Genomic DNA, 21,782 nt, shown 5'->3' with positions numbered 1-21,782 from the left:
AGGACAAATTTGAGTTGGCAGTTCAGTTGTCTGTACATTACATGGAATTTTTCTAGATGAGCTATTAGATAGCTGGGAAGGTAATCCATGCCATGAACAAATATAAGTGTTGGGTTGGGTTTTCTTACACTTGTCCTTGGTGGGTTAATGATGCATGAAAGCTGGTGTTTGAAAAGAAAGATGCATGTGAAGGTGGCTTTTGCATTTTCTCTAGAATGACCAGATAGCAAGTGTGAAAAATCGGGACAGGGGATAGGGGGTAATAGGAGCTCATATAAAAAAAAAGCCCCAGATATTGGGACTGTCCCTATAAAATCGGGACATCTGATCACCCTAATTTCCTTCTATGCAGGGATTTGTTTCCTAGCTGCAGCATAGGTGGTTTTCACCCTTATTGAACTCCCTTTGTCTCCTCACTCTTAAATTAGTTTAGCCTTCAGGGTTTAAATTTAGATGGGACACAATGTTTGTCATTCATTGTGAGTGCTGATCCCACAACACACGGCTCCATCCAGATCTACAGTGAGCATGATTGACAAAGGTTCCATCTTTTTATAAGGTATTATTTGTAGTATAGCAGGGCCCATCAGTCCCAAACAGGCCGAGAGATTTAGAGAGTTCAGTCTATTCATTTTACTGAAGGGAAGGTTAAGGAGCGACTTGATCACTGGACATAATACCTCCATAAGGAGCAAGATATCTGATACTACAGGACTCCTTAATCTTTCAGACAAAGGCACGGCAAAATCCAATGGCTGGAAATTGAGGCTAGAAAAATTCAGATTAGAAACAGTGAGGGTAATTAATCCTTGGGATAGTTTGCTATGGGATATGGTGTATTTTTTCATCACTTGAGGTCTTTAAATCAGAGCTGGATGGCTTCATAAAAGAGGTGATCTAGTTCAACCACAGGTCACTAGGCTCTACGCAGGAATTTGAGTGTTGATCTATGGCCTTTATTATGCAGGAAGTCAGACAAAAGGATTATAATGGTCCTATCTGAAGTTAAAATCCATAATGCATAAGAAGGCAGAGAGTTGCCCCAGAGTTTACAATCCAAGACTTTAGTTACACTAGAAAAACCAGAACCCATAATTCTCAATGGGTGCAACACCACTCTTGGTAGCAGTGGTGGAGACTGTAGTGTAAGCAGGACTCAAGCATTACGTCACTACGTCCTCTGACCTCAATCAGAAGTGGATTAGATGAGAGAGTGGTAAAAATACTAGAATCCTTTCTGTACTATTGCCGCTGCTCCTGGCTTGGAGCAGCACCTCAGGAAATTAAAGTTCCCAATTTTGTCAGTGTGGGTGCTGCCTAAATGTGCAGTAGTCGTCCTTATTTGTGTTGTGATAGCTCCTAGGAGCCCCAATTACGGACCAGGCACCACGTTGTTTTAGCTGCTGTACCAATACAGAATAAAGAGGATCCCTGCCCCAAAGAGCTTACAGTCAAAGCATTAGTGCTGGTAGCATCAGCTCTCTTGGTCCTTGTTAGGATTATTTTAAAATAATCCTAAGTGTCATGGACCAAGTTTCTGAGTTAGCAAAGAATAGTTTAAAAAATGAAAGCATGAAAAGGAGATCTGGGGAGTAATGACCAGAGTAGGTTTTTTTCACTTCATCATTTTAATTTTTATTTTTAAAGAGATCTTTTGCATTGGGGAATTTTAACATGTAATTCAGGGAGAAGTCCAGTGACACAGTGAAGCATGAATACAGCCACGTGAAAAGCCATTGGTGGCGATGAAATTTCCTGAACTTTTTGACTAATTACCAACATGAACCTCGAATTCTCTTGTGTTGAAAATATGTAATATTGGTGTGGAATTTTGTGTTGGGGCTGCTAGGAAGGTGTGTCAATGCCTCCTGCCAACCCTTCTCCTCAAGGGCTCTCTCAATTCTGTCATTCCCCTTCCCCTGTGTGCCCCCCCCCCAGTCTGTTTCCATTTCTCCCCAGTTGTGCTGCTAAATTACAGCTTGGAGGAGAGAAGAGGCTTTGAGGGCTGCTGGAACCCTGTGTTTTCTGGGAAGCCCTGTGTCTCCTGCGAATGCATGTGGTTCATGCCTCTTCTGGATGGGGCATGAGGTGGGGCTGGAGGGGAAATTTGATGTTGCCTGCAATTGTGCTGTGGTGCCATACCTGTGAATTGCTGTTGAGCCCTCCTGTGGCTGAAGGCTGAATTGGCAGCTCAGTGCAGGAGCTCTGGGCAACTGGCTGCTGGGAGGTGGGAATTAATGGTCTTTGCATGCCACTGTGAACTGTATTGGCTGGATGTACTTTTCCTGGGACTGGGCTTTGCAGATTTTTAAAGAGGGTGTTCTCAGCCTCTCTTCTGTCTGCCCATATGTTTCTGGCACTAAACCCACACTTCTCATTATCCCCTGAAGAGAAGGAACAACCAACCTCACTATTCAACCCCAGTACACGATCTCTGCGACCAAGGTTAGCTTCGTTTCCCCCCTCTATTCTCCATCTTCTAAGGTACCTTCTGCTTCTAGTATCCCATCCCTCCTTCTGGCAAAGGTGTATTGACCAAACCACGCTGTTCCCTGTTTGAGTGTGTAAAATGCAAGTTCAGCATTTCAGCAGTGTCTCGGTGTTTCCAAGCGACTCTTCCTTAAAGCTATTTTTGGACAGGTGACACTCTGGCTTCCCCTTCCGCTATGGCTTTTGGGAAGGGAAATGGGCATGGATCTGCTCATCTCCTCGTGCGGGTTGCTGTCAGGTTAGCAATGAATAAAATAAATAGCTGCAGTGAAGGCTCCTCTGAAGCTGGTTAAGGGGCCCAACCTTGTTCCCATTAAGGTGAATATGGAGCAGACTCAGGGTGTGCGTGCATCCGTCTGTCTGTCCATCCTGCTTTGACAACCCGCCGCCCCTTTTCATTTCATGTTTACAAAACCAAATGGCAGATCCTTATATTATCATTCATCCAGGTCTCATCAGTTCTGCTTTTGGAAATGTTTGAATACTTCCTAGCTGTCGTGGAAGACTCTGTCCTAGTATTCTGTGGCCACTGGCAGCCCTGTTTTATGCTCTGGCTTAACGTGGTGACTTTTTTTTGTTACTTTGTAGTACTGGAGAGGAGAGCAAACTGTGGTAATTAAATCCACCCTTGGAAGTCTGGGCTTCCTTCAGGATTGCGGTCTGCTGAGTGCAGATAGAAGTGCCATTAAAGGAGTGGGGGAGGGGCTGCTATTTACAATGTTGGTGAGCTGGATTGTGGGTTGCTATCATCACGGGCCTGTTTTGCACTTTCATGTGAAAGCCTGTATTCATTGACGATAACGTTAGCGTAACAAATTCGCTGGGGTTTTTCAGCTACATGTAAGTATTCCTGACTGAGTTGTCTGATGGAGGATTGTGTGCGTGCGTGCACCCATCTCTGTGTATGCGTTGGGCACCCCTATTCATTACTTTGGTGAAACGCTGCTAAGGAACATCCAAGGCCAAATCTTAGAACAAAATCTCCTTTCATTTACGAATGGCTGAATATTAGATCACGAGGCAAAGAGGAACTGTAATGTCTTAGGAGGGTGGAGGCGAGTGCTAAGCGTATTTTTCTAATGGTCGTTTCCCTGTCCTCTTCCCTCCCCACTCCCATTTAAACACAGGTTGGAAACATTGTAGATTAATCTGCCAGTCTGGATCAGAATACATTTATTTATTTGAAGGTTTAGTTTCGCAAACTTGTTCATTGAGCGGGCTGGGCTACCCACCCTCAGAGAGATTTTTGAAGAGCTGTTAGTCGTAGCTGTGACAAAACCCTGGCGCTGCTTTTTCTGTTAGATAACTGTTGTCGAGGGTTTTGCATGACTTCTGTGCTGGATTGTCTTTATCTAATGGACTGTAAAGGCAGGGAGTCCTTGGACAAGTGCTGCTTACTTCCATGAATGTTGAGGCAGACACTGTCAACTGTTGCTACAGTATGTCTATGTATGTACCCAGTGGGGTCCTGATCTTGGATGGGACCGCTAATTGCTATTGTAATATAAAAATACAAATCTAAGTGCCATCTCTGTTCCCATGGCTCTGTATTTTGACCGATTTTTTTTTTTTTTTTTTTTTTGGTCACCTGTTTTAATACATTCACTAGCCCATGTTTCAACACAGAGCTACTGTGTTGAAACATGGGTTAGTGAATGTGTTAAAACTCTGCAGGTATATAACTTTTTTTCATTCAAAGATCTTGAGGTCCTTCGGAATCCTAAAAAGGCTAATCCCACAAAACAACTTCCTTACACACATTACTAATGAAACCTGAAATTAACACAGGAATAATTTTAAAACTCTCTAATTTACTCCTCTCTGTTTAACTATTTGCATTTCAATTAGCTCCATGGAAACACACTGGTCAATTTAAGCTTGTACAGTTCATTTCACTTTGTGCGGTATTCTAACATTCAGGCTGAAACCCTGCAAGGGGAATGTTTTAAATCCCAGCAACCTGTTGTCATTAAAACATAAAACAAAACAAAACAACGAACCAAACCCATGAAAACGTTTCTTTTAAGCTTGTTAACTGACCTCTTCTCTCTTTCTCCCTCCATGCCAGCTTGATCCTGGGTTGGGTCTCCCAGTCATTTGAGCTCTCTCCTGTAGATCAGGACTTCAGAACAGAGCCTGCTGTCATGGCTGGGTAGAAACTTCCTCACTTGGGCTTAATTAAGCTTTCCTGAGTCCTACCAGTAGTCCTCTCTGGTTTCCTTTGGCCTCTTAACTGTGTCCCCCAGAGACTTCCTTGCACTGCTCTATGCTTTTCCTAAGCCCTGTCTTATTGGTCTGCCAACCCCACTCCGTCCCTGTCCCTTCCCATCCTCAAAGTGTAAGATTCCTCCCAGGTGTCTTTCTCTGCTCCACAGCTGAATTCCCAGTCAGAGAGCAGCTTTTCTTTCTCTCTGCTCATCCAAGATTGCTCCCTGCCACAGTTCTACCCCCAAAATAATCTGATTGGTTGGGAGGGAGGGACTCAGTTTCGACAGTGTCCCCTGTCCAATCCCAAAGATGTCCCTTACATTTTAAAAAAATTTAAAACTACATTTACAACTTTAATGTATTTTCTTTGCAGTGCACTCACTAAAACGAGACCTGCATGCGCATCAGAAATCAGTCCACTGATCTTTTCCCCAAAACTGTCTGACATGATGGTTAATAATGAAGACTAGTATCCATGATGTTGTTTTGCTTCCAGTTTCTGATGCAGAGTATTTAAAGAATGCAGAGGAAGCATAAGTCGATGAGATGGCTGTGGGACTTACAGCCAAGCTAAAGGAACCCCCAATGTAGCTGGCTCTAAATGATCTCTTCAGTGGTAACTTCAGTGGCCATGAAGGCTGACCCCCTCCTCCCATGCCCGCAGTTGCAAGGTTTTTTTGCTAAAAGTAGCTTGCAAAAGATGATCAGTAGAAATGTTTGTCTTTTCATTTAATTAAAAAAAAAAAAAGCCATCGAGTTTAAGGCTGGAAGGGACCACCAGACCTTCTAATCTGATCTCCTGTATATCACAGGCCACACCCCACCCAGCAGCCATACAGTAAACCCAACAATGGAAATGAGACCCACAGGAGACTAGGCTAGTATGTATAGGACAGTCTGTACCTTGGGGGAGTGTCCTGTAACCCCGATATTCATCATTTATATATAATTGTTATATTTCATCTAAAGCATGCCATGTTAAGGTATCCTGGGAAAGGTTTATGATCTGCTGAAAGCCATTGTTCTATCTACATATGTATATCATTAGTGCATATGAAGTTATGAGATTGTATTGTATGGTTGTCCCTAAAATATGCTGTGAGTTGGGGTATCACCCAGATATTAGATCCCCAGAGTCAACAACAAAGGAGGTAACCAATGCCTGGGCAGGTGTCAAACAACCATCACTAGCCATTGTCCAGTCAGTGAGTTGCAATTCAATGACTCACCGGCATGAGGCCACACAGGGGAATTGCTCAGCCTTGCCTGGGGACTCAGCAGTGCTCACCAGACATGCCTGGATTTATGTTCTCCAAGCACATGGAATTGAGGGTATAAAACAGAACACAGTGGCCCCTTGCTTGGTTCTGTCTCTTCCCCCACCTAGGCTGAAGATCCCAAGAACACTGGAGCTGAAGAGCCTGGTCTTCAGGCTAACAGGGAGAGTCTGCATATGAAAGATTGTACCCAACCTGCAGTATCCAGTGGGGTGAGAGAGATTGCTTAGTCTAGATATTGCTTAGTTTAATAAGGTTGAGAATTTAGACTGCGTGCTTATCTTTTATTTTCTTTTGGTAACTACCCTAACTTTTGCCTATCACTTAATATCCATCTTTTGTAATCAATAAACTTATTTGAATGTTTGTCCTTAGCAGGGAGTTTGACTGAAGCACTTGGTAAATCTGCTCTGGTTACAAAGTCTAGTGTATGTCCACTTTCCTTTGATGAAGTGGTGAACCTATTAATAAACTTGCATTGCTCAAGAAAGGGTTGTGAGCAGTGCCAGGCGGTATATTCCTGAGGTACAAGTCTGGGAGCTGTGGGGATAAACTTTTGCCTTCCTCTGTATGATTCATGAGTGGCTCTGGGAGCATTCATGCAATCTAGCTGGGTGTGGGCTCCACATGCGGTTGTACTGAGTGGAATCAGCACCTGGAGGGGTTTGCTGCTTTCACCAGTAAGGCATTGTGAGAGATGGCCCAGATTAGTGAGTTAAGGGGGCACAGTGGTCCCACAGTCACAGGTTGCAGCCCAGGGATCCCATCACAATGTGCCACAGGCAGAGAGTAGGAGGGACCAAGGTGCACCAGTGCCCTAGGTGCCTGTAGTGACAGGGAGAGGTTTGCGCATTGGCCTGCTAAACCCAGGGTTGTGAGTTCAATCCTTGAGGGGGCCATTTGGGGATTGGCCCTGCTTTGAGCAGGGGGTTGGACGAGCAGGCATGTCTGGTGAGCACTGCTGGGTCCCTTCCAACCCTAATAATGTATAATCTATCTAAATAATTGTGTGATATACCCAGATAATCCTGGCAAACGACCTGCATGTGAATGCTGCAAAGGAAGGTGGAAAAACTCCAAGGTCACTGCCAATCTCGCCTGGGGGAAAATTCCTTCCCGATGTCACATATGGCAATCAGCCAGACCTTGAGCGTGTAAGCTAGAACCAGCCAGCCAAGCACCTGAGAGAAAGAAAATGCCTGGTGCCACCTCAGATCCTTGGCCCACCCTGCCCAGTGTCCCATCTCCAGTCCAGTTGTGGCCATCCCTAATGCTTCAGAAGGAAGAGATTTTTAAAAAAGAAAATCCCTCCCAGAGCGCGCGCGTGTAAATTCCTTTGTGACCCTTGCCAGTGGCTGGCTGAAACCTCGGCACGTGAGCTTTAGGTACACAAGATATAAACCAGAAGTGAGCCCTACCTCCCACCATCACAAGCAACCTTGTGATACAGTTGCGCTCACACATTCATCAAGCTCTCTCTCAAAACGAATTAAGGTGTTTGCCCCCACAGCTCTGACTGGGAACCTGTTCCAGAACCTCCCCCCTCTGATGGTTAGAACCTTCTTCTAACTTCCAGTCTGAGTTTGTTCATGGCCAATTTATATCCATTTGTTCTTGTGCCACCGCTGTCCTTTAGCTTCAATAGCTCTTCACTCTTCCTGGTATTTACCTCCTTAATGAGAGTGATCGCATCCCCTCTTGCTGCCCTTTTGCAAGACTAAACTAGCTAAGCTCTTCCCTTCTCCTCTCATACGACAGGCCCCCCATTCCCCTGATCATCCTATAGCTCTTCTCAGCACCTGCGCCAGTTTAAGTTCACCTTTCTTGAACATTGGTGATCAGAATCGTACAGTGTTCCAAGTGAGGTCTTACCAATGCCTTGTACGGTGGCATTAATACTTCCCTATCTCCACTGGAAATGTCTTGCCTGACACATCCCGGGATCACATTTACCTTTTTCACAGCCACATCCCATTGGTGGCTCATAGTGATCCTGTGATCAACCCACATGCCCTGGTCTCTCCCCTTCTCTGTTACTTCCAGATGATGAGCCCCCAACTTGTAGCAGAAGTTCTTCATATCCTAGGCGTCTGACCTTACGCTCTCTACTGTTGAATTTCATTCCATTTCTGTCACTCCAGTCTTCAAAGTCATCCAGATCTTCCTCTGTACTGACGATGACACCGTGGGAGGCATCAGCAGATTTCATTAGCACCCTCCTGCTTTTTGTGCCATGGTCATTAATAAAAACATCAAATAAGAAGATTGATCCTAAGACCAATCATTGAGGAACTCTGCCAGTAACCTCTTTCCCGGCTGATGATTCACCTTTCAGCACAATCTCTTGCCTTCTCCCTTTTAGCTAATTCCTTATCCATCTTACAATGCTGATACTGATGCCCATTTCCCTAATTTAACAAATAATTTCCCATATGGTATTGTGATCAATTTGTCGAAGTATGAATATATTCAATTTGCTGCACTTCCCGTATCTAAAAAAATCAGTTATTTTCTCCAAGAAGAAAGTCAGGTTAGTTTGACATGATCTACCTTTGGTAAGTCAGTGTTAGATTACATCCCCTTTACCTCTCTGAATCTTTTAACCCTTTTTTCCTTCACAATTTGCTCTAAAACCTTGCATACTACTGAGCTCAGACTAACAGGTCTGTAACTGCCCAGGTCACGTTGTTTGCCCCTTTCTTAAATATCTGTGTGATGTTAGCTGTTCTCCGATCATTGCACATTTTCCTACTGTTTTGAAACTCAAAGGCAACTGTGCTGTACTCCTTCATGAGAATGCAACTGGCCATACGCAGAAGGGAAACTGACGTCTCAGTTTTCATTATTCAATGTGAGAGAAATGCAAAGAGCAAATCACTAGCATAAATAGGGAAAAGTAAATTTAGGCTTTTTTAAATTATTTCAGATTGAAAATTTGATGGTGGCAGCTGTCACGCCAGGTAGAGAAATAAATATATATAAAAACTTTATCGGACAAGGTTCCTTTTAAATGGCATCCCTTCTCCCACCAAAGTTGAGTTGCCTTTAACAAGGGTAAAGTGTATATCTGTCCTGTGTGATCCATATCGTTTGGATGAGATTTAAAAGTAGAGGTCCTGACTACTTGGAATAGTTACAAAAAGACAAATGGGGTCTTTTAAGAGAAGAGCCCTGGCTTTGTTCCAAAACAAAATTCCACCCATCCTCATTTCTCACTGGGATTCTTCTTCACTTCCTGTTCCAAATAGTTGTGCGGTGTTATGTCCTGTTAAACAGCTGATGCTGTTTCCTGTGCCTGTCAGTAGTAGCTAAAGTGACCCTTTGGAAAATGTAGTTCATACACAGTATCTATTTGTAAATTACTCTGAGATCTGTTGGGGTGAAGGTTGTATTAAATGTCAATTGTTGGGTTTTTCATGCAGTGTAGTTCAACTACATACATAGGCGCCGACTCTGTGGGTGCTCCGGGGCTGGAGCACCCACAGGGAAAAATTGGTGGGTGCTCTGCACCCACCGGCAGCTCCCCAACCTCCCCCAGCTCACCTCCCCTGACCATGCTGCCGAGTCCTGCTTCTCCCTCTCCCTCCCAGTGCTTGTGCCATGAAACAGCTGTTTCGCGCTGCAAGCGGTGGGAGGGAGGGGGAGAAGGAAGAACGTGGTGTGCTTGGGGAAGAGGTGGGGCTGGGGATTTGGGGAGGGGTCTAATGGGGCGGGGCCATTGGGTGGGGTGGAGCCAGAGGCGCGAGCACCGGCTGGTGCCAAGGAAAGTTGGCGCCTGTGACTACATACATACTTTTATGTCAGTCTGGGAAACTCTTTTTAAGGTGAATTGAATCTTGGTCTTCTGTATTTGAAAAGAATGTGACTGTCAGCTAGAATGAGTTGGGTTTGTTAAACACTGAAGTAGTTGTATGGAAGAAAAAACTGTATTTCTGATTTTGGTCAATCCGGATTTAAAAGGTCCTGACCGCGTTGAGTCACTGACTCATTTGGCCTGAGGTAGTGTGGAGGCTTTTCTGTTACAGATTTCTTTTGAAATATCGCTGTGTGGCAGTCCTGTCTTCGGTGGGGCACACCTAATTAGCCAGGCGCACTGCTCCTGAAGTGCAATACGGAGTGCAGCTGGTGAAGTCAAATTAGACGAAGCCAGCAAACCTATTGCCTTCTCTAGTCACTGTAGCTTCTCTCTACACTCAAGCAGGAGGCCAGCTCTCACTTTTGGCCTCCAGCCAACCAGTTACATGTGGAGTGAGTCTCTGCCTCTTTCCTATTCAGAGAGTGAGGAAAGCTGCGTTGGGCGACCCTCTGACAGGCAGGGCGAGATGTTGGGGACAGGAAGGTTCTGGAATACTCTGTGGCTGCCGGGAAGTGGGCAGCTGGAGAGAGGAGCGGGATTGAATTGCGACGGTCATGGGTAGCTGCCTCCCCAGGAGGAGATGGGTGGGGAGAGAGGTGCTGGGTAAAGTCTGAGAGAAGGTGCGTCAGGGATGGGAGCACAGAGGAGAACTTGTCACCCTAAAGCAGAAGGGTCTTACTTTCATATGTAAAAATATGTCCCTTCTCCTCCCATCCCCATTTTGTCCAGTAGACAGTAGGAACTTCTGTGGAGGGACTCAGTCTGTTTTGGGGCTGCATGGTGCGACATTCCTAGCACCGAGGTGTTTTACATAGGGGTCTATAACTACCGGAATAAGGGAATCTGGGTTAAGCACAAATGTAGCCAGGAATTTTTGGAGTGCAGATCAGCAGCTCGCCTGCAAGGCGGTGAGTAGCAACATTATGCTTGTCTAGGCTGTGAATTTGCTTGGCCTGGGTTTCTGGACAACAGGCTGTTCCTGGCCTGAGTTGCATATTGCCAAGTGAGTGTGTTCTTTGTACGTGCATGTTTTGGAAGTTAGACGGTGACAGGTGAAATTTAACGTGAGATGGGTTTAAAAGGATACAGGCTCCTGCTGTGGTTTCTGTATCATGATCCCTCATGATCGTGTATCTGACATTACGGTTAAAAGAGCACCCTCAATTTAAAAATCACACTTCTGTCTGTGTTATTGTAAGTGTCACAAGGAGGCAAAGATTAATACAGCTCAGATCAGAGAGAAACTAATATTGCTATAGCTCCTCATTTATGTGCATGATAGCCCTCTGTGAATAGTCAGTTTCACTTCTCCCCCTTCATAAATTTTTCCCCTTGCTGAAAAGATCTTGTATACATCAATAGAGCAGCAGAAAATCCTTTTTTTAATCTTTTAAAAAGGAATTATTTAAATATTTGAGGGCATATTATTTGAATTATTTAAATTTAAACAATTTTTTAAAAAATTAGATTAATAAAAATGAGGTGGAGGTTGTTCCTTCAATAATGTTGACCTATCTTTTAAAACTTTGAGAGCTGTGGATGAAAAGCACTGTATCAGTGCTAAGTATTTTCAGATTCTGGATTATGGGCATGATAGGATGAGTTAAGGGTGTTGGTGCCGGTCTAGACTCTTGTGCTCTTGCTGTGAATTTCTTTTGTGGATTTGAGAGTCTGACCCTGAATCTTAAACGCAGGTTTTGTGGTTTTATAATGAGAGAACTGTAAATCGCATGCTGATCTGCTTCAAAGCTTATAAAGCACCTTGTGTGGTTGTGGTGGTTTTTGATAGCTCATCAGACACACAGATGCAAGTGAGCTCAGGGCTGGGATTCACTCCTGGCCAAATTCCACCCTTGGATGTGCATTTACAGTTCCAACTGATTTCATTGCATCCAAGGGCAGAATTTAGCACCAAGTACTGTAGTTTTTGTCCTCAGTTTTTTTTAAACATGATTTCACCCACTATCTGAATATCCTGGTGAATTATTTTGCTCCTTAGCTATTTTAGATTATATAGAAGTAACTTCAAGAATAAGCATCTCAAATTGTGTATTAAATTATAGGGATCTTGCACACTTTTTCCCTGCGTGTCCTTGTATACTTTTTTCACACTCAGCTAAGCAAGAGAATCCTGCGTGATGATGGAGTGACATGATCACTTGCAGTTCTGAACAAAAGTGCTTCCCTGATGGTGGTGACATAGTGGTTTGAAATAGATTAGTATTGGGAAAGTCTCATTAGCAGGTAAAAGCCATATGTGTACCCTGCCTAGATGAAACTGTATCTATATTATCTGCTGGCTGTTCAGTGGGATGTGTGGAATGAGTTTGAATCTCATTCCATTCCTAGTTTACAGGAGTCTTCATCACGAAAACTGCTATCACAGTTGGTTCTGAAAGATCCTGTTATCGGCAGTCTCAGCAGAGACGCTAAGAACTATCTCTCTTCATCCTGTAGAATTGGTCCTTCCATAGCCTGTGTAAATCATGCTCTCAGAGCACAGTCTGGGGACTGCTGCTCATCCCATGTCTGTTCTGAGGATAGAACCTGGCATCTTTCACCAGCGCTAAATTTACCCCTTGTTTCTTGTCTCAGGAAACAACTCCATGGCTATGGGTGTGGTCCGAGCATTTTCTGACACTCGGAATTAAACAGTCTGCATCTGTGCTGCTGTGGTATGCCTAATAGAGCCCTTTCTCAAGCCTCAAAGAACCAATTTATTTCAGTCATTGCTTACTGATACTGGGAAGAGTCTGTGACCCTATACACAAAGCATGAATGGATCCTTCGTAACCTGAGACGTGGGGAAAACAGTATTTTAAAGCTGGAAGTAAGGCTCTAAAGCGGGCTGCTCTTTCATACATACAGCATGCATGACAGCAGAGCTGAATTTAGTGCTTACAGGGCTAAAAATCCTCAAAGAGCCTGATTGCAATATATATAGCTATTTTAAATAGCTACCTGAAGAAGAACTCTGTGGAATTTAAAATCTTGTCTCTTTCACCAACAGAAGTTGATCAAATAAAAAATGTTCTCGCCCACCTTGTCTCATATTTAAAATATGTGCATCTAAGTAATATTGAGGGTCTGGCTTGAATATACAAGCACAGGGAAGTTCTAAATTCACTCTGACCATATTGGCTATTGCTTTAGTATACACTTGCATTCAAAAGAAGAGACAGAAGCTCTGGGGGATATAATTTTCATTGTACCAACTGCAGCTAGTCCACGTGCTGAATAAATTGCATGCAAAAAATTTTAGCTGAAAGCCTTTTATTTATAAATTTATTTATTTATTTTAAATACAAAACCCACTGTCAGGGTGGTGGTTTTTTGTAAGGTCAAAAAACATTAAAATGGCCAGTTTTTAGTTTAAAAAAAATAGTAGTAGAAAAAATCAGTTTGGTCTAAGACCTCACTTGCCAAGTTTCTTTTCAAAATTAAGAAGCCCCCTGATACCTTCAATTTGAACAGCACATGTGACTTCAGACATCTTAAGGTGGGAGTCTCAAAATGTGCATGGCCAGAGTTGTCTCCAAGTAGCAGGATTCATGGCTGAATCATTGAAGTATCCAGTATTTAACATGTCAGCTAGACTTCACACGCGTCAGGTGCCCTGGGAGGTGGGGCTAAGAGGGAGAGTTGAGGTTATTGAACTGACCGCATTTCTAGATTGTCCAGTGTTTGGGGACACTTAACTGTGAATTGCCTGTTTTCTGGTGTTTCATTTTTAAAAATGGCATTATTTTAAGATGTCTTCCCTTTGCTATCTGTAATTACAACCTTAACACCCTCTTAACAAAGGTGAAGTTTTATGGCTGAGGGGACAGTATACAGTGAAACTTGCCTTAAGGAACCAGCAGGTTGCCAAGTAGAAATTAGTGTGTACAAAAAAAAATCATAAAAAGCTTTAGGACTTTTTAAAGTTGTTGATTACCATGGGTGTGTTTACTGCATGCTTCTTTCTCCTAAGACATTTATGACCGTCCCACACACATGCACAATGGGTCTCCGAAGCCCCTATTATATTTATCAATTGTAGTTAAATAACTATTTCCTGTGTATTTGGGGCATGTTGCCTTAACCTGAATTACTCCTGGTGTCTGTCTTGTCAAACTTCAGGTAATCAGAGCTTTTAATCTAACTCTTAAGGGTCTGATCCTGTAAGGTGCTGTGCTCTCATTTTGCACTGATTGCAGGGAAGGGTGAGGGTAACCAGCACCTGGGATCGTGGGTCCTGCAATCAAAGAGTAAAGCAGCGGTTCCTTTATTTAGGAATGGCAGTTTTATTATTCCACATGAATTACTCTGTGGTCCTGATTCATAGTAATTCTGCTAGTCAGGATCTATAAAATAGACACCATGGAAGCCAAGGATACTCTCTTTAATTGTCTGATCATCTAAATAGCCGAAACTCAAAGGAAGGACCATCTGCGAAGATACGGTATGCTTAATCTTACATCAGTATGGACATCTTGTAAATATAAAATTCTTATTGGCTCTGCCCTTTGTCCTTAGTTACTTGAAGACCTTCTTGTCCGGTGCCTTGGTCTGGTTTGGATTGGGTCCTCTTGTTACAAAAAAAAATAAAGGAGCAAATACAGTTTCTGATCTTCATTGAACTAAATGATTAGTTATGCATGCATACCCTGAAGTGTGATCCCATTGTCCAATTTGAACAGCACATGTGACTTCAGACATCTTAAGGTGGGAGTCTCAAAATGTGCATGGCCAGAGTTGTCTCCAAGTAGCAGGATTCATGGCTGAATCATTGAAGTATCCAGTTCTAACATGTCAGCTAGCTCAGTGACTTTGCTGCTGTTATCCTACCTCAGCTCCCACCTCTTGACTAGCACTGACCCCTCTTCTCAACCCCTCCACCCAGTCCCACTGCTGGTCTCATGGCTTCTCCACAGCATCTGTAGCCTGCATTTCTCCAACTCATTGACACGCCATGTAATTAAGCATCAGTTGAAAACCTTGGGTTTTTTACCTTCTACCTCCTGTGTTTTTTCTATTCATATTGATAAATATTGAACTGTTAATCACCCAAGATGCTTCAGAACATTTGTCTATGCAATAAAATTGTAGCATGAGTGAGTGTGTGTTATAAAACATTGAGAACGACCTACTGTTGTTTGCCCCCATTTAGAATATAGATATAAGCTAGGATATCCAGGATGCATAGTATGGTTTTAGTTCACTCAAATCTCAAACCCATACTGGACAATTAAATGCCGCAGAAAAGAAGCAGATAGCATCTTATCCAAATTAAGTCTTTGTGAAGTGAGTGGTGGATGTAGGGATAATGTTCCATTAGAGCACACAAGGCTTGGGGTGTTACTAATTGTATTTCTTCCCAGGCTATTCTGAGTATAAAATATCTGTTATCAATTGTTCTGGTTCTCCCACTGCCCCATTACTGCATTTGATTAAAGTGTACGTCTTAATTTTGAGTCTGTCATTCGCTTCTCCATGGGGGCTGGGCTTATGCTGGATAGAAATGTTGGACTTTCACTAAAAGCTTAGCTGTAAGTGCTGCTCTTTCTCTTAGGAGAGCCAGCTGAGCCTGCCTACTAAAAAAATATGTGCAGCCATTTGCTGTTTTGGTTTCTTTCCATTAAGGCAGCCTGCAGACTCAATCGTCTGTCCTCTGAATAGATGCCAAGAGGAAGTCAATTGCAACCTCTGAGTGGTGGGCCAGTTAGAAACGTAGGCTTGGTCTATGGTAGGTACCGCCTCTCGGGGAGGTGGAGTACCTGCACTGATGGGAGAAGCTCTCTCGTTGGCATAGGTAGTGTCTTCACTAAGCACTGCAGTAGTGCAGCTCCACCTCTGCAGCACTGTAAAGTGTAGACAAGCCCTTAGAATGAAAATACAGCCACATTTCCAACCTTTGGTAGCACTTCCCTTTATCATTTATTTACCATTAGGGATATTACTGCACGAGCAGCCAGTGCTAAATCAGGTGTCTGATGGGAGAGGTGTCTTGGTACTTACTAGGGACTTTTCTGGTGTTTCTGTCTGCCAGATGGGCTTTGGAGTCAGAAAGTCTATTGAGTGGGTGCCTCAATATTGTACATTCAATTCTGACTCGAACCTGGTCCGAGGTTCATCCCAAAAGTTAATACCATATGTCACAGCTCTTGAGAAATAGACCTTCCATCTTTCTTCCCTAAGCCATCATGCTCCAAGGAGGCACTTTAGCATACACTTGACACATGCAGAGTCCTCAAGGTCAATCTGAGCATATGATATTTTTGTAAGTCCAAGGCCTGGTTTATATTGTAGCGTAAGGCAAGAAAGCTTCTAAATGTCTGTGCCAAGGTCAGAAGTTCCCTAAGAGCCTTACTATTGCTCCTCTACTTTTCGAGGCCTGTTCCTTCGGTGCACTAGCAGCATTCTGGTTGGAAAAGTGACGCGCTTCCTCTGAGGAGACTTGCACGGTAGCCGTGTGATCAGTGATACCCAGGCCACCCAATTCTGCACCTTGAGCATCCAGTCACTTGCAGGAGTTGCCTTTGGCAGAACTGACCCCCATAGTACTCAGTATATGGGTGTGGGGGGGAGAATGTATAGAATCCCAGAATTCCTGCCTACCCCCTCCTTGATACACACTCAAAACATCCTACTGTGGGCTATAGCCGATCAGTTCAGTGGTCCCTCTAATACTCTTTGAGGTAGTTGCCTCTGCGCTCCCTGCTAAATAGGGGTTTTTTTAGGGGAGGGGAGGCGGAATGCAGCCCCCACTATTAACAGCACTATCCAGCCACTTACTCGTATTTGCTTCCTCACCCACAACAGCGGTGGCAGCAGGGCTGTTTCTATAGATTTATGAAACCACTGCTGCCTTGGTTAGACTTGAGAGGTTGTCTTTGAAACCATACGTGCTAAAGACTGAGATTCAGATTCCCGTTTGCTCTGGGTGAGTGGTCGAGTAGTTTTCATGCCTTGGGCTGTATCTCTTCAGGTCTGTGCGACTGGCCGTTAGAATTTGGTGCCAGGATGGTATGACAGTAGTCTAAGCAGATATATTGGGCGGATTCCTAGCCGTGTTCAAACAGCTTAAAGTATTGTGGTTATATATAAAAACCAACCCTGTGAAGGTAGCTGAAATGCTATAATCCTTGCTCCAAGAATTCACTCACATGGTTAAACTTTAACACCCCCCTGCCCACTTTGCACTTTCCACTCCAGATGGAATCTGAAAACATGCATAATTGCAGTTTTTTCTTACATTGTGGCTGTCGGGCTAGGGAATCTTTAATATTTAATATCTTCAAACATTATTGCAGCTGTATTAAAGAAATTTTACGTAGACTATTCAGTTACACTGCCTGCTTCATAAAACACACGGATAGTTTGTCAGCAAAGTGAAATGAAAGATAGTTAAAATCAAAGTAAATAATAAGCAAGCACTAGAACAATGGGGCCCAAACTTTTCATCTTTACCGGTAATGAAATGTGTCCATGCCCTGCCAGGCCGGAGCAGAGCCGAGGCTACAGCTGTGGCGGGAGGCGGGGCCGGAGCAGAGCAGGGCTGGGTGGTGCTTCCTCCCTGCCCCCCATGGGGACTGGTGTCTCCCCCCCCCAGATGTTCTGCCACACCCTGCTAGTGGGGCATGCCCCACAGTTAGGGGCCACTGCACTAGGTGGGAAACAGTTTTCCCATCCTATGGAAAATTGTTGAGAATTGCATTTTTTTCCCCTTTGCGCATCAGGACAAAACTGAACCCTTTCAAAAAGATGAGGCTGGAGGAGCCCAATCCATCGCCAGTAGCCTTGTGGTTAGGGCACTCGTGGGATGTGGGAGCCCCAGGTTCTGGTCACTACTGTGCCTGCTTCAGAACAGAGAGTGGAAGCTGGACTCCCAGATGAGTGCGCTAATCCCAGGCTATTGTCTGTTCTGGGGCGCTCTCTGATTTTGAGCAGGAATTCTATTCTGGACCCGAGAAACCTTCTTGATTAAAGTTCAGTTGAAACTGATTCATGCCTGCCAGACCTCTTGGGGTTTTGATGAATCAGCATTTTCCATCAAAATAATGTTTAATCGAAACATTCCTGACCCACCCTATCAAGCACCTAGGGTGACCAGATGTCCCGATTTCATAGGAACAGTCCCAATTTTTGGGTCTTTTTCTTATATAGGCTCCTATTACCCCCCCACCCCCGTCCCAATTTTTCACATTTGCTCTCTGGTCACCTTGCATTTCAGTAGCTCGTTCTGTAGCGTTCCAGATGTGTGGGCTATAGCTCCTCCCAACCAGCAGATGGAGATCAACACTAGGACTTTGGATGTCATATCCTCATATAAAGGTTGACCTATCTCAGTCTTCATTTCATCTCCAGCAGGTGGAGCTGCCTGCATCTGGGCTGGTATAGAACAGAGGTTCTCAGCCTTTTTCTTTCTGAGTGCCTCCCCTTCCCCCCCCTATAAAAACTCCACTGGCCACCTGTGCCACAATAAGTGATTTTATGCATATAAAAGGCAGGGCTGGTATTAAGGGGTAGCAAGCAGGGCAATTGCCGGGGGGCCGTGCAAAGCTACGTTGCTCAGGCTTCAGCTTCAGCCCCGGGTGACAGGGCTCAGGGCCCCAGGCATCATCCCCATGCAGTGGGGCTTTGGCTTTCTGCCGTGGGCCCCAGTGAGTCATGCTTGGTGGACCCCCTGAAACCTGCTCGAGGCCCCCTAGGCGGTTCTGGATCCCTGGTTGAGAACTGCTGGTATAGAAGACTTCGAAGAAAGAGAAAATTCTCCCCTTTGCCCCAAAATGTGTCTCAAAACTCTTTACAGATTTTACATGGCGTAGCTTTTGCCTGTCACAAATGCAGCCATCTCTGGTGTCCGATGTGGCCAATAGCACACAGCAATGCTGCACAACAGTAGCGTCAAGTGAAGACAGCTCCCTGTAGTGTAAGCATAAAGACTGATAGCAGGGCTGCTTTCAAGGGGTAATGCCCACCAAAAAGTCACAAGTTGCATATTCAGTGCTCTGGGCTTTAGTTTACTCCTGCTCATTATCGAAGTTACACTCATGAGAACTGGGGCATTTGGGCTGCGGCTTAAACCCGCCGCAAACTCTCTCCCTTGTCAGCTAGCTCCTGTGTTTTAACATTTGCTTGCTTGGGGTCATCCACGGGTTGGCTTGTTGGCATCTCATGATGTCTCTCAACAACGTGTTTGGAGGCATTTTTCAGCCAGTCGCATGCTGGCCTGCCCTTCAGGAAAAAGGTGCATGGCTGATTTTTGTCTGGCTACCAACAACAGGGACCGGCATTGGAGAGCCAGGTTGTGCTTGGCCAAGTCTCAGAGGACCAAGTCCCATGTGTCTACATGGCATTTTGGACTGAGCCTCCAAGCCCGGCTTGACAGACTTGGGCTGGCCGGGCTCAAGCTAGCGCTCAAGAATAGTTGTAGAGACAGCGCAAATCCAGTTCTCCTGGTGTGGTGGGTTTTACGTCGTGTTACCCCCTCAGGCGTGAAATGAGCACTCGCAGCTCGTTCCTGAACGTAGGTTAATAGGGAAATGGCAATAACCACAAACAAGAAAACCTCTGGTCTTGCTAGATTGCAAATATCCTCAGACCAGATGAGACCTGATGGGACTCCTTTTATTGCTGAACGTTATTAGGCTACTTATCTTAGGGAGTCATAAGAGGGACATCCTTGAGAATGACTCTGCATGACGAATAGGGAAGAAAACAGCAGCCATCAGTTTGCGTGGATGGATGTCTCTTTTTGTTTCTTTAGGCAAAATAATCCCTTAGAAAAGCAATTTCTTCCTCCTGCCTTTGTGATTTGCAAGCTAAGGTAAAACAGGCCTTTGCTGAAGCAGAACGCTGTCATGTCATTCTGAATGTCTTAAGTCATAAACATCACGGAAGCAGGTTGGAAGGATTTTTTTTTTTCACAATAACATTAATTTTTGTATGATGTACATGAGTTGTCCTAATGATAGAGATGTTCAGGGTAAATCTTTAGCGGGGGAGCGACGCATATTAATCCTAAACAGTGATTTGCATACTCTGGCATTCATAGAATCAGACCTCGGAGAGGAAGAACATTAGCTCATATAGAGCCTGCTGCTGCAGACTCATGCTTAACTTTTAGCATGTGACTACTAGTCCCTTTGAAAACAATAGTTCTTCTCACATGTTTAAACACCTGCCTAAGAGTTTGCAGGAGTGGAGTCTGTCTGTCTAGGTCTGTCTGTCTGTCTGGGTTACTTATACGGCCTCCCATCACAACAGCGGTCTGAGCAATTTGGTCTCTCTCTTCCCTGGTCCGGGTTGGATTGTTCCTTACAGGATATAAGGATATCAGTGTGTAAAGCAGTATTTTCAGGCAGGGCCGGTACCCTAGCTATTCTGGGGCCCTCCTGTGTGTGTGTGCAGGGAGGGGAGGAGGAGGAGGGGCAGGGTTGACTTGGGGGGCAGGGGGAACCACCCCCCAGCACTCACCGGTGGCTGGGTCTGGGTCTGCACTTCCTGCCGCTGGTGAGTGCAGGCCCGGCCATGCTGCAGAGCTCAGGGGAGTGGGGGCGGGGAAGGGCGTGGCACAGCTGCGCAGGGCACTAGGAAATGTGGTGCCCCAAATTTCCTGGTGCCCTACACAGCTGCGTACTTTACATATGGGTAAGGACAGCCCTCCTTTCAGGTTTACAGTCAGGAGGGTACGAATATACACTGCGGTATATATACTTTGTAATTTGGGACAAGATTTCTTGTGGCATCAGGCAAAGCATTTGATTGTCATCTTGCTAGATTTGTGTGCTAGATTCATCCTGGTGTCACTCAAGTAGAAATATATTTAGGATAAATTTGACCCTCTGTTTAACTGCATCTGCTATACACTGGGCCTCAAACTTTTTTTTACTGGCAACCCCTTTCACGCAGTAAGCCTCTGAGTGCGGACCCCCCCCAATAAATTAAACACACTTTTTAATATATTTAACACCATTATAAATGGTGGAGGCAAACGGGGTTTGGGATGGAGGTTGACAGCGCACGACCACCCATGTAATAACCTCATGACCCCCTGAGGGGTCCCGACCCCCAGTTTCAGAACCCCTGTGCTATAATGGTGATTCTGCCATATGTGCTAATGGGTTTTGCCTGAGGTAGAGATTGGGTTATGAGAATAACCTGGCCGGGGATGTTGCAAGCAACAGGTTGCCGTGTGTGCATATTTATGTACACATTACAAATTGAAGTACACTCTCAATGAGTATTGCTTCCAATTTAAAATCTCCTAGTGCAGTTCTTCATTCAGATTTTTCAAGGACACTTATAGATTGAGAATTAACCAAGGTCCAACTTATAGCCGGAAGTTATCACTGCACTTTGACATCACAGAGTTGCTACGACATTCAGACAGTTAAGTCGTGGGGAGCCAAAATGTTCTCACGTCTAGTGTCAACTGCAGGTTACCGGGTGGGAGTGATTTTGTTTTCTGATAACAAAAAAATGTTCCTGAGAATGCGTAAGTAGTTGGGTGGAGGCAGTACTGGGCACTGCTGAGTAATGAAACTCTCTTTGTGTTCCACTGCCAGTTCTGAGTTCAGGATTGCACTGGGGGAAATTATAGACCTACTTCATGTTAATTATTATGCAGCAGGATGAGGTAGACATTAAGGTTGGATGTGAAATGAATGTGAGTGAGAGAATCAGTTCTGAGCTTGGTTTTTATACCAAGGTTCAGAAAGTTGAAGAAATGCCGGATGTAAATACAATATGTAACATAGTGCTCCGATGTATATGTATATACTGTAATACTTAGAGGTAAATACTATATGTTGTGGCTAACACAAAGACTGTGCCATGTACTTCTGTGTAGTGAAATTTAAAACAGCTGGTGGGGTTGCCTGCTTTTAACTGAATATGCAAAATGTGGATGAATTCTAAGATCTTGTCCTTCAACTTCAAATATTTTCAAAACTAGTGAAAATCCT

The 21,782-nt window shown here is 44.4% G+C and overlaps 1 protein-coding gene across 15 annotated transcripts in view; it reads left to right on the top strand.

Moving 5' to 3' along the window:
• MAPT (microtubule associated protein tau) overlaps positions 1 to 21,782 on the top strand; it is a 90,575-nt gene that overhangs the window by 5,379 nt on the left and 63,414 nt on the right. The window contains exon 2 of one of the 15 annotated variants that reach the window (XM_039516302.1): positions 6,086 to 6,187. The exons of the other annotated variants lie outside the window; for them this stretch is intronic. The gene's annotated coding sequence lies outside the window, so the exon portion shown is untranslated. The remainder of the gene's footprint in view (positions 1 to 6,085; positions 6,188 to 21,782) is intronic. 15 annotated transcript variants of the gene reach the window in all.

This window comes from Mauremys reevesii, linkage group 27, assembly GCF_016161935.1.
Source record: "Mauremys reevesii isolate NIE-2019 linkage group 27, ASM1616193v1, whole genome shotgun sequence".
In the NCBI taxonomy this organism is placed as follows: domain Eukaryota; kingdom Metazoa; phylum Chordata; order Testudines; family Geoemydidae; genus Mauremys; species Mauremys reevesii.
Note: the sequence above shows the minus strand (reverse complement) of the source record. Positions and strands in the feature narration are given on the sequence as shown.